Raw genomic sequence first — 12810 nt, forward strand, 5'->3', positions numbered from 1 at the left:
ATGTATTTTTGACCATTTAAAGCTTATTTTATGCTTTTAGCATCAACCGTCTTTTTAAAATAACTCCTGATCATGAAGAGGGGTCAAAATTTTGCGATTTTTCGAGTCATAAATCTTAACAAAACTCCGAAAATTCAAACATTTTCAAGATTTTTAATCGATACATAGTTGAATAATCATATTCCGCATACACACACAAAAGTTTGGTTCATTTTTTTTTATTATATTGTCACAATTGAATCTTTTCTATTCAAAGTGTACTGTCCGCCTCGTTGCCACCGTATGTTTTCATACTGTCCGATTCGTTGGTCATATTCATGATCGATATCTTAAGCAAAAGTAAGATTGAAACATGCAATTTATCCACATTCATGACCGATTTCCTAGGAAATATCAACATTTATAAAATGTTACTGATTATTACATATAAAAAGCATTGTTAATGCATGCACATGAAAATTTAATATACGTTTCTCTAGTTTGTTTTAGGAAAATGGGGCACGTAGGTGATTTTTATGGTATATTTATTCATACATTCATGTGGAACATTGTTATTTTTATCACTCAAAAACATAAATAGGGGTAATAACTTTTCATGAAAAATACAACCATGCAACAAAAGTTATTTCTAGGCCTTTTATAGCTGACTATGCGGTATGGGCTTTGCTCATTGTTGAAGGCCGTACGGTGACCTATAGTTGTTCATTTCTGTGTCATTTAATTTGTTCTCTTGTTTAGAGTTGTCTCATTGGCAATTACACCAAATCTTCTTTTTTATATTTATAAACGTTTGACACAGAAAATCAAAACAATAGTTTCTTACACCCAGTTTGCGTCTTATTTCACCAATAATCAAACAAATCTCATGGCTTGGAATTCAAGTCAAAAAGAATCAATTGAAAAGTTACGGTGTACTTGAATGGTCCATGAGTTTGTTTTCCTATTGCCTTAGTAGAGGTAAGAATACTTATATACACACATTTAACATGAAGTATGCGGTGAAGCCTTTCTTGTTAAATTTTTTATCATAACTTGCATTTATTCTGTATGAGTTATTATTCAATTCTTATATGTACAAATCATCGATTAAATAAATTAATATGAATACATTCACGTTACTTAATACATGTATTTGTAATCGCTTAGGCAGTTGCGGATCCAGGCGGTCGGGGGTCCGGGGTTGGGAACCCTAGTTAGAATCTAACAACAAGGTCCGCAAACGATGAATACGAGCAGCAGACATGAGTAAAGGTTCTGGAAGAGTGACCAATGTCCCCCTTTAATTGACACGAGATCCAAGCTGAATATATAATCTATAAATATTTTCCATATATAATCATAGACAGTATCTGTGTTGAATAAAGTTTAAATGTGGATAAATTGCATGTTTCAATCTTACTTTTGCTTAAGATATCGATCATGAATATGACCAACGAATCGGACAGTATGAAAACATACGGTGGCAACGAGGCGGACAGTACACTTTGAATAGAAAAGATTCAATTGTGACAATATAATAAAAAAAAATGAACCAAACTTTTGTGTGTGTATGCGGAATATGATTATTCAACTATGTATCGATTAAAAATCTTGAAAATGTTTGAATTTTCGGAGTTTTGTTAAGATTTATGACTCGAAAAATCGCAAAATTTTGACCCCTCTTCATGATCAGGAGTTATTTTAAAAAGACGGTTGATGCTAAAAGCATAAAATAAGCTTTAAATGGTCAAAAATACATCATTGTAGTTATTCACTTACCTTGAGCTGCTGAACAATCCATTATGGGACACTTTGTGTTGATATTCTATATTTTTTTGAAAAACAACGAGCCGATCGCCGTCGGACAGATCAGCAACTTCCGTTTTGTGTCACTGTCCGCTTGTACACTGTGACAAAGGACGATAATACAGTTTACATCAATATTATTCGATTTATTCAAAAGCTTTTATTTTATAACACATGTCCCTTGTTGAAAGGGGGAGTTGGAAAATAATTTAATACGGTCAAACGGGGGACGTGGAGGTAGTATTAATTTTGACACTAAACTCAATGTTCAGTCAGATTAGAAATACAATTATTCTTGTTCACTTTCGGAAAGTGGAAATCTACTTTTACTTTCACTTGCACACCTTATTAACATGGCGAGTGTTCAGTTAATACACCAGAGACACTTGTAAATCGTACATCGCTAATCCTATCCTTTAGATAAAAATATGATGATAGTTTTGTTCCTTCTGAGAGTGGGACTATGAATTGATCTTGTGGAGAACCATGACTTGACATCCGTGATTGATCAAACAATATCAGTATCATGAATTTATGACATAAATACATGTGATTACCGTTTATTCCTTTTTTGCATGAACTAAGAGTTTCGATCGGTACATTGGATACAAGAAATAAAAATAGTTATTTTAACGTGCAGAACATTTTTAGCAGAAACAAATCCATAGGTGAGTAAAGTTTGAAATATTCTAATTTATTTGACTAATTTATTGAAGACAAATGTCAATAGACAATAGACAATATTTATTAGCACAAACACATGTACATTAAATGGTTATGGCATACAGTATTAAGACAATAGACTGACAAGCACGAAAGTATAAACCTGCACATTCGAGATTCGAAATATTTCGTGCCAAAAGGCATATAAATTGAGGATTGAGGGATGCATTTGAACCCATCAGAAACAAAATTAAAACATTTCAATTATTACTTTTTGTGCTTGATACGAGAAAACTTTAAAGACTTTAAAAACTTTAAAAAAATCATTTTCGGCATTATAACTTAACCCACTTTACTGATACTCAATAATTGTCAAACACGAATGAAGAATGAACTGCAATATTGTCGTTGGTCGGTTTACTGATAAAGGTAAACTTCAAAACTAGGAAGTCATGTACTTAATCCGTATCCTAAGTGGGACACATATTCAACGATATCTACGAATTGTTAACCTAAACAAATGTGTGAAATCAGTTATGAGAAATACACATAAATGCACTATAGTGTAGTTTCGCTAGATCAAACTGGGACATAAGTTATTAGTGTGCAATTTTTCCAGATCAATTTTAAATAAAGGCAACGGTAGTATACCACTGTTCAAAAGTCATTAATCGATTGAAAAAAAAACAAATCCGGGTTACAAAAGAAAACCGAGGGGAAACGCATCGACTATGAGAGGAAAATAACGGAAAATAAGAAACACTGAAGTGCAACAAAAAGCGACGCTTATTCATTATACATAGAAACGAACTATTAAATAACAACTGCCATATTCCTGGCTTCGTTTACTGACAGTTTAAGAAAAACATGTAGACTGAACTTGGGTTTATGGCTATCCAAACCTCTCACTTTTATGACAATATTAAAAATACATCTAAAATGACAACAGTACGTGACAGGAATACCGTACAAATCAATGAAAAACACTGAGGACAGAGAAATACAAATAAAAGTAATATAATAGTACATTTTGACATGTATACCACATAATAATAACGAACACCTAACACACAATACATTGTTAGATGACTACACTTGCGTGCTGCTACCCTGAAAGTAACTTACTGCAATGACTCAAAACGGTTGTAGATTTACAAGTCTATATCATATCTTGACTTACTTCAGAAATTAATAGTGAGGGTCGATTGAAAAGAAAACCATACGACAGAAGAGATGATTTCAACTTCCCTATTGTGAACTTTCCATTTCTATGCAGCAACTTTCCAGTATCACCTGCATACATAGTACAGAGTACAGAGTACATAGCTTCCAATAAGTTATTTCTGTCAGTGGCGTAGCTTGCATGTATGCTCAGATGCTCAAGCATCCACATCATTTTGACAGGGAAAAAAAATATAAATAAAGATATGTTCGCAGCAGTTAAACTCGGAGGTATCCGTATATAACAAAGGTTAGGATATGAGGGTAGCATCCAGTTATTTCCGATGAAGTATGCGTGGTCTTTTATTAAGGATAATTTAGTTCATGTAATAAAACAAGATATCGCAGAAAAGTGTTCTCGATTTTTTTCGTAAAAAGACTACGTCGTCGGCTACGGCAAGTGCAGAAAATGATGCACATATCCTCGGACATGTTTCATCTGAAATTGAGCCTAGCGGAGCGATGGCTTCTACAACTGACTAACAACATAACTGACAACTGAACCACCATATCCTGATATCGTTTCCTGTAAAATGAACGACGATGTGAAAAAAACTAATCTGTAATAGAGTGTGATCATTCCTAGGTTTATCAGAAAATTCCAGTTCCTATCTAGGTCCACATATTTAATTTTATTTTCAATAAAAGAACAAAGTTCCTATGTTCCTTGCATTGCACATATTTTATGTAACCAATGAACAAGAGCAATAACTAATAAAAAATAAGGTTTTTCCTTTTCCTTTTATTTTTAATGGAGAAATAAAAGCTTTAGATGATGCAATGGGATTTCCATTTTTAATTTTTATTTCAAAAGGTGAAAGCTTAGGACTTATTTTCGAAATTGTCATTGCTGATGATATAAAAATCTGGCAAGAATTGTACACATGAGAGTGAAAACAAGACCGGATGGACGGACACCAGGTATTTCGATGATGTCCCCTGCGACGCACTTCAGTTCCTATATTCCGAAGTGCCGCTGTGATAGGGCCGTTTTTTGAGAAATGCTAGAAAAGGGGATCACTTCAGTTCCTTTATACAGAAGTGCCGCTGTGATAGGGCCATTTATGAGATGTCAAATATAAAGATTGGTGGGAAACTTTTTCATCAAATAAATAAATTATGAATTTCATTCAGTTTCGAGAATTTCGAGAAAACATTAGAATTATGTTTGAAATATAATTATATGAATTGGTGGGTATTTTGAAATTCAACAAAAATCTATATAACCAGTGTCGGATTCTATGGGAGCAAATGTGCCTACAGGAACAATTTCTGAAAAAATATAATTTTCTGCATAAAATAGTCCAAAAAAAAAAATTCGCTTCGCTCCGCTCGGCGAAGGCATCCACATCATTTCAACCCTGGCTACGCCACTGTCTGTGCTTTTATTTCCTATCATGATTTTCTTGATAGAGGGTTGCTGTTCACAAGGAAGCTTTTAAACAAAGAATTCCAATTGGTAGTTGAAATCATCTCTTCGTTAACTTTTCGAATGCCATCACGATGTGGTTGTCCGTTATTGATTATTCGTTTCACACAAGACAACGGACGTGTTCCAATTGTCGTAACTACGATCTCGTCCCTATTTTCCGCATATGACCTACCGAATTAAACTTATTTTCGGTGTGTTACAAGCAACAAGACGGATCCCACATGTGAAGAAGCATCTACATACCCTTCCGTAGCACCGGAGATTATCTACCGTTTTTGGTGTGGTTCGTAGTGCTTAGTCTTTAGTGTCCATTGTTGCTTGTCTGTTGGTATTCTTAGTTTTTAACCATGGCTTTGTCAGTTTATTTTCGACTAATGTGTATGAATATCCCTTCAACATGTTCAATCTGTCGTCTCTTGTTTTTTTTTTACAAAATTCAAAGGACAAGCAGTGTTTAAAATCCTTAGTCCCTATTGTTTAGGGATTTGATGGACTTCAATTGTTCCTAAAGAAGATTCTACAATTTATAATTTACTTGAAGTGTGGTCCCGATGAAGTCGTCAAATGATTTTTCCAAATTTTTACTCATTGAAAATGAAAGAGAATCAGCCCATCTAATCTTTCCTAAAAACAATTAAACGCATCATAGATACCGGATTTTTTTTTAACCCTGACAAAAGACACATCATTGACTCTCGAATCAATAGGCCAAATAAAGTACTAGAGCCTTGAGTACGCAATATTATCTTGATTTGGTGGCGTGAGTGTGAAATCTATTTACCCCATTACCTCGATTGATACAGCCAAAGGTAATGATGTAAATTAGCTATATAGATTTATTTTCCCGCTTTGTTCCTCTTTTACGTGCAGACATTATTATACAGGATGGGATTCCTACAATAAAAATCGTTTTTAATTACAATTTCGTACTTTTACTAATTCTTAAACATCCATTAAATCCGCGCGTTTTCAAGCCAACAGCTCATCCGGGACACATTTCACCAATCAATACTGCGGGATAAGGTTCTAACTCTCTGGCAAAGTTGACCTTTTTACACTTTTGCTGTTATTGTACTCTGGTAATATTTTGTATTCTTGTCTTTCGTTGTTGCTTATGTACTCTATATATAATGTGTCTAAATGCCATTTTATTTTTATTTTTATTGTTGAAATAGTTATTTGTCAAGTTATTATTTGTCTTTATAGTGAATATAATTACAATACAATGTTGAGTGTTGTATCGAAACTTTGAACATTTTTTACCTATATTATGCCTGTTTGTTTTTTCTCGCATATTATTGTCATTATAATGGAATTTTATTACGACTACCATAGAAATTAAAGATTTAGCCAGCTATAAAACCAGGTTTAATCAAACACAATCTACATGAGGAAATGCCTTTACAAATTCAGAAACATGACAGTTGTTTTCCATTTGTTAAATTGTTCGAGTGTTTGACTTTCTGTTCTGAATTTTCCTTGGAGTTCGTTTTTTTGTTGTTACTTTACTTGTTTTGTACAAGTACTTTATTACAATATTTTGTTTTACTCAATGAAGAATGAATACAAAATTTGATTTTCATTCACAAGCACTGGGTCGATACCACTGCTGTTGGACTGTAGTCCCCAATGGTATCTCGAGCTTAGTATTCAGGCATGCAGTTCTGACATTGTGTATATATTATTCTTTTCCAAAACTCCCCGTTGATAATGAAAGAAATCACCCAGAATCTATAATTCCAATCTCCTCTATCAAAGTTACCCCGTAGATGAATTTTGTTGGTTTTCTAGGTCCCTTTTGATCACAGATTTATGCTGATTAACTGAGAAATTACTTTCAAAACTTAGGTTTTAAATCCCACAGGCTACGTTGGTCTTTGATGAATCGGCTATTCTTCGTATGCCCCTTTGGCTAAATCATTTAGATATTTGAACTAATGTATACATCCTTGACTTAGAATGTTTGGGTTTGAGCTTTATTAAATTATGATGATTAAAAAAAAAAAACATGAAATTCTAAAAGTGTTTTCATCTAAAAGAGTATGATAGTCACTGTTTACATTTGATTGGCAGGGATTTCCTATTATATCTATATTTAAAAATATTTACTATTGAGCGAGCTTTTTTGACATTATAATAATCGATAAGTATTAAATATTAGCCGGTTTTTAAAATCATTTATCTATATCGAACAATGGATCGACTATTATTGCTATCAGTTACATGCATACAGCTGTTGTGCACGGCTATTGGTACTTTACGGAACGGAACGGAACGGAACGGAACGGAACGGAATTTCATTTAAGGTATCCAAAGGGGGCATTTATCAAAATTTCGAAAAATCTTTAAAACAAAACAGACTTTAAAATTTCTGTGTTTTACGGTTTTTCATATACAAATAACACAAATGTATACTTAATCTCATCTTCACAGGTGAAATGTGTAATAATGTATAACATCGGGAAATATTCTGTAGATGAATATGTCGGATTGTCCTGATAAATTATCATGAAATTAACGCATTTGCATCTAACACATATCACTCGTGCTAAAAGAGGTGTCAGACAATTTTTTTTTATCATACTGCTTTAATTACATTAAAGATGTCTGTTTCCGTTTTTTCCGTTAAATACCAATTCCTCAGAGCAATTGGTACTTTGCGGAACGGAACGGAACGGAAAAATAAATTAAAAAGTTTAAATCAGATTCATTTTGATCACTGTCTCTAATCAAGGACGACGTGAGGTCAGTCTAGATATCATAATGCATGACTTGCAAATGCGTTAATTTCATGATAATTTATCAGGACAATCCGACATATTCATCTACAGAATATTTCCCGATGTTATACATTATTACACATTTCACCTGTGAAGATGAGATTAAGTATACATTTGTGTTATTTGTATATGGAAAACCGTAAAACACAGAAATTCTAAAGTTTGTTTTGTTTTAAAGATTTTTCGAAATTTTGATAAATGCCCCCTTTGGATACCTTAAATGAAATTCCGTTCCGTTCCGTTCCGTTCCGTAAAGTACCAATAGCCGTCATTTAAATGTATTTACCTAAATGATTGAATAATTTTATGCACAAACAAAATATATTTAAAACCAGCCAAAAACAACTAATGCAATTTGGATATACTTTCATTTTTTTCATCGTATTTCAATTCAACACATATTGACACGAGTGAACTTTATGCTCTCCAATTGACGGTTGTGAAACTACTAAACATGTATAATATGTGTTATTATTATAATTTTTTATGAGTAGACTTGAAATCATTCAACTCAATGCATCATCACTTCATTAAAATGGGTATTTGGTTGACATACTGGTTGAAAACATTTGGCAGATATCCATAAAACATATCCTAGACATGAGAAGAATATTTTGTCCAGATATTTGAAAAATGTTGTCTGGATATTTTCAATTGACACTGAATAATATCAAAATTATGTTATTTCAATATAAAATCAAGATATTTAAAAATAATGCTCTTTAACCCTCTTGCTGCCGACCGTTTTTCAAGGTTGCATTTCATATGCCGGAAAATACGACAGCTCAACGTCTGTGACGTAACATGCCAAACAACAATGTCATTCGATATATGACGTCACGACAAAATGACCACTACATTTGGGACCAATTGGAGAAAAACATAACCCTGTTTATTCTTCCGTATTTTAATTGAAAGAGATACAGCATTGATAAGAAGCTTGCATAAATTTATCCATGGACATATGTGTCCCTCCGGCACTGCCGGTTTGGACATATGTGTCCCTCCGGCAGCAAGAGGGTTAAACATTCAGAGCAGATATTTCCAGAAAATATGCTATTCACATGAGTACAGCCAGACAAATCACGTCAAAAAAATGTTTTTGAATGATATTTTGGTGACGTTTTGCAAAATATTTAAAAAATATCAATAAAATGTTTTTGTGCTACCTGGGTTATGACGTCAACATTTTACGGGAACCTGTGTGATATTCAGCAATGGCGGACAAATAGCGATAAGGTGTATATAAGTTCCATCTTAATATAGGTTCCACATGGAAGAAATATCATGGAATATTATTTCCACTGGAACAAATATTACAGTAATTGTTCCTAACGGAATAAAGGTTATGGCATCCTTTCGTAAATTTTACGGACGTCATCACGAGTTGGTTGACCGTTATGGAATGACCGTTTCACAAATGATATCGGATATCGGTTCCTTACGTCGTAACTACAATCCCCTTCCCTTTCATGAATGTGACCTACCGAATTAGACTATTTACCGGATTTGTTATCACATAAGCAACACGATGGGTGTCACATGTGGAGCAGGATCTGCTTACCCTTCCGGAGCACCTGGGATCACCCCTAGTTTTTTTTTGGGGGGGGGGGGGGGGTTCGTGTTGTCTATTCTTTAGTTTTCTATGTTGTGTCATGTGTGCTGTTTTTTGTTTGTCTTTTTCATTTTTAGCCATGGCGTTGTCAGTTTGTTTTAGATTTATGAGTTTGACTGTCCCTTTGGTATCTTTTGTCCCTCTTTTATGGAATATTTGTTCCATTTGGAACAGGTATTATGGATTGTTTATAACAAAGTTACCAGTGGAACTTTTGTTAGGCGGAACAAATATACATTGACAAAGTGACCCATATGCTTTAAAACAAATTGCTTTACTATTTAGCTTGCCATGCTTATACATTCTGCTTAATACTGTAACCACCTGCCAAAACCTTTTAGTATCATTCCTTGGTCCGGTGAATTCGGCATTAAAGTGATTTTTTTTAAACTTTTGTGCACTAGTCATGCACGAGGAGGTTAAGACGGTATCTAAAATTCCACTTACTAACATGTCCAAGTGCATTTGCCCTTGGTCTCTTTTCCATTTTAGTGACTTGTATTATTTATTCCTTCAACTTGTTTTTCTGGATAAGAGACAAGGTGGACCTCTGTTAGCAAACTATTTCAATTCTCAATTTAATATGGTGAATTAATAAATTATTAAATTATTTTTGCTGGCACTCTGACATGACAGTAAAATCAAAGATATGAAACTTTGAAAGAACTAAAATAACTTATAAACAATAACAATAACAATTGTTTTATGTTGTGATATTTAATATAATTATATATATTCTATGATATTATCTCATCCTCTTCATGTTAATTATAATGTTAATTTTATCTTTATTATATGTTTATGTGTTATAGTGCCTAACAGGATTGTGTGAGGTAGAGAAACATGACTTTCAAACGATCGTGTTGAATTATGACATACAAAAATTGGCAGATCGGACATATTTTGACTTTAATTACTCACTACTTTTGTTTGGGTTTAATTGTAATTGCAATATTGAAATTAGAATGAAAAATGTTTTTTTTTTGTCAAGATAAACAAACATTTTACCTGGCGAAGCCGTGCGTAAAATGAATTTCGGCGTTTTTCATCTAAAAATGACCGTTGTTTAGTGGAACAAAACGTTTTATTAGTTAATTTCCAGTAATTTCTCAAGAACAGGCTATCCATGAATAATGTATTTGCTCCAAATAAGTAGCATTTTGAGAAATATAAGAATCTCGCAATTACAACCTTTCATACCTTTAGTTTCATTGATAAAATTAATATGGACTCGTCCGCTGTCCAGTTTAAAGGTCATTTAATTTACTGTTCACTGATTACATCACGTGTTCGTGTAAGAGGAAAACATAAATTTTATATAAACAAAAGTTTCTCATACATTTCTTTAAAATTGAAAATTGAAATCCTTTGTACATTTTTAGCTTAATAAATCAATTAGGCAACTGTTCATTTAAAGGGGTCATAGGGCTTTTCTTTTATTTTCTTCTTTCATCTTTAATAAAACAGTGGCGAATCCAGCCCGCTGACTGATATAAGAGGCGCTTCGCTGAGATGATTTAAGGGGGGGGGGGGGGGGGGGGGGGGGGAGGGCTGCTCCAGTAATGCTTCAGCGACTCGCTTATAAGTTTTCCAACAAAAGTAATAGTTGGGCCGGACCGTCCCCTCAGGTCCTACTGGAGCCACCTATTACACAGATGATTTATTGATATTACACTTCTGAAACAAGTAAAAAAAAAAATCTTTATTAATTCAAAATTAAACAATTTTCGAAAGAGGCACGTAGACGAATGACCAATTTCATGAGACATGCTATTTAATTGACACAAAAAAATCATTTTACTTTCCAACTTATATATTATTCAGTATAACAAGTGTGGACACAGATGAGTGTGGATAGTATGTTTGGATGTTTGACAGTGTCTTATGACAAAAGGAGTTCTATGTTTTTCCTTTATGGTGTTATTTTTTTGTCTATCTGATGAGTTAAGCCTTTTTTAACTGATTTTTATAGTTTGTTCTTATGTTGTAGGGGTCCCAGGTTAGGGGGAGGCTTGGGATCCCACTAACATGTTTAACCCTGCCACATTATTTTTGTATGTGCCTGTCCCAAGTCAGGAGCCTGTAATTCAGTGGTTGTCCTTTGTTTATGTGTTACATATTTGTTTTTCGTTCATTTTTTTACATAAATGAGGCCATTAGTTTTCTCGCTTGAATTGTTTTACATTGTCTTATCAGGGCCTTTTATAGCTGACTATATATGCGGTATGGGCTTTGCTCATTATTGAAGGCCGTACGGTGACCTATAACTGTTAATGTTTGTGTCATTTTGGTCTTTTGTGGATAGTTGTCTCATTGGCAATCATACCACATCTTCTTTTTTATATTATTAACTGTGTTGCACGGTGACAACCAACCTGAGCATTAGAACTGTTATTTATTTAATATTTTTTTTATGTTCATGACAGGCATGGAGGAGACAGTAATAACACTAGTTACAAAATGATTATGATAGAATATGTTCTACATCTTTGTATCTAGGAGAGCAACACATAATAGATTAATTTTTTCACACGTTTTTTTTCTATATGGGAGATGATATCTAGATTTGAGAACATGACATAAGGAGCCTGTAACTCGGTGATTGTCGTTTATTTATGTGTAACATATAAGTTTTTTGTTTATTTTTTTTTTAACATAAATAAGGCCATTAGTTTTCTCGTTTGAATTGTTTTATATTGTCATTTCGGTGCCTTTTATAGCTGATTATGCGGTATTGGCTTTACCTATTGTTTATGTGCGTACAGTGACCTATAGTTGTTAACTTCTGTGTCATTTGGTCTCTTGTGGAGAACTGTCTCATTGGAAAGCATACCACATCTTTTTCATATGTATTTGCTTACTATTGGTATGGTTCACTAGATTTAGTTAAAACAAACTTAAGTTAAGACTAAATAATTCTTCAATGTTTCCATTTGTAAAAGGGCATAACCCTAGAATGATAATTAAAGTGCTTGTAATCACTGAATGGTTATTAAAGACTGCTTTAATTTATCAGTTGGCAGTAAAGTGAATTTTGCATTGTATATTGTATAAAGCATTAATTTAAGATGATTAAACTACTATTCTGGACAGAGAAAGACAACTCTAATTTTCAAAGAAGATTTCATAAAGCATTGGTTTTAGGTAATTCAACAACCATTCTGGACAATTTATGGTCTCGACTCTACAAACATGCTTGTTTTTGGCCCTCAATTCCTCGACTGTTTGCCCCAATAACCCTTAAAATATACCCCAACCTTCTACTTATGGTATTAAACATTATGGTACAATTTCAGAGCAATTGAAATACTTAT

The 12810-nt window shown here is 33.4% G+C and overlaps 1 long non-coding RNA gene across 1 annotated transcript in view; it reads left to right on the forward strand.

Annotated features, from left to right (window-relative positions):
- Positions 1–2135: 2135 nt before the first annotated feature.
- LOC143078698 (uncharacterized) overlaps positions 2136–12810 on the forward strand; it is a 28897-nt gene continuing 18222 nt past the window's right edge. The window contains exon 1 of the long non-coding RNA XR_012979247.1: positions 2136–2453. This is a non-coding gene — a long non-coding RNA (uncharacterized LOC143078698). The remainder of the gene's footprint in view (positions 2454–12810) is intronic.

Source organism: Mytilus galloprovincialis, chromosome 6, assembly GCF_965363235.1.
Source record: "Mytilus galloprovincialis chromosome 6, xbMytGall1.hap1.1, whole genome shotgun sequence".
NCBI lineage: Eukaryota > Metazoa > Mollusca > Bivalvia > Mytilida > Mytilidae > Mytilus > Mytilus galloprovincialis.